Source organism: Penaeus monodon, chromosome 30, assembly GCF_015228065.2.
Source record: "Penaeus monodon isolate SGIC_2016 chromosome 30, NSTDA_Pmon_1, whole genome shotgun sequence".
Lineage (NCBI taxonomy): Eukaryota > Metazoa > Arthropoda > Malacostraca > Decapoda > Penaeidae > Penaeus > Penaeus monodon.
The window spans coordinates 22497119-22498571 of record NC_051415.1 but is presented as its reverse complement, the minus strand read 5'-3'; positions in this window follow the sequence as shown (position 1 = coordinate 22498571).

The window sequence follows — 1453 nt, the reverse complement described above, 5'->3', positions numbered from 1 at the left end:
TGAGCCACTCGGTGACTGGCATGCATGTTTCTCTCACTAAGGTTGCATCACCAATTGTCGCTCGCACGTCATTGCAGGCAAAAGTGTGTTCTTGCGTTCTTTGTGTTCTTGTCAAGGTGGAGTTGTCGTCCCAGGGATTGCGTCGGGATCTCGAAATGATCCTGAGCTTTTAAGTCTCCATCAGCACCGTGTCAGCACGCTTTAGTGACGGGAAGCGGTCTGGCTGAGGTGTATCATGAGAAATAGTAGTGCTTTTATGTGTGTGTGTGTTTCGCCTCTCCCCTTTTTTTTGCGTGTTGATGTACATGGATCCGTGTGCCGCAGCCCTTCTTTACGTCTAGGTTACAACATGAACTTGGGAAGGCCGGAAATGACAAGGTTAACCTGTTCGTACAACAATATGAGCGAGGCTCCACCTTGACCCCGGCTTGGCCCTCATCATGTACCGGAGTTGACCTTTGACCTCCAGTTGTGGTCGTGGCTGGCTGTGGTCACGCACAGGGCAACCCGGGTCAGCGTGGCTGCATGATAAGTCAGATAATAACGCGACAAATGTGGAGTTGCCTTTCCCTCCCCACGGGTGTCCCCCCTCTCCCCCCGCTGCTCTAAGTTGGCTCCCCAAAGAAGTGTTGTGTCCGTAGTTCTCCCTGATTTGTGAGTATATTTCACCATAAAGTTTTAGCAGTTCTAAAGTGGGTTCTCGCCTCCTTTTATTAAATAGAAAAGAGTATTTTCTATTGTATTGGAAGTTATGTAAGTTAAGAATCACTTAGATATTGTTTTTAAGTTTGGGTATAAGCAACGCGTGATCAGTTTCCCCGAGTACAATTTAAAAGTTTAAGGAACACATTTATCTTGGGTAGCAGTTTGCAGCCTCCGAGCTCCTCCAGTACAGCTCTCGTGTGGTAATGTAGCATTTCGCGCTTGTAGTCAGTAAGGGCGTTTTTCCTCCAGCCTAATGTTGAGCTAGTGACCTTTTTGAGCGTGCGGCCAACTAGCCAATAGCCGGTATCTCGGCCATAACCTTCATCGTGTACGGACCCTGGCAGCCCCGACACATAACTCCCGACGCCGTGACAGCTCGGGCAATGGCTGTACGACGCGCCTGTGTGTTGCACCGCCGCCCTCGCCTCGCTCAATATTGTACCATTAACCACATCTTTCTTCTTTACCTTCACTTCCACTTTCGCCTCCTTCCGCCTTACTTGCTGACCACCTCATGTTTGCAAGATGGAGGAATTGATTATCACGTTGGGCAAGAGTTGAGGCGAGGGCGAGGCGAGGGGGATTGCGTCCCCGGAGTGTTGTATTAATAATTGCGGCGAGGAGGGTCCGTCGGGCGGCAAGGAGTGGCTGTGGCCTAGCACTGTCCTGAGCCGCGGCTTGTATGCGAGACCGTCGACTCCGCCACATAACTCGTGACACCGTGACAGCCTGGGTCAGGGCTCCGGGA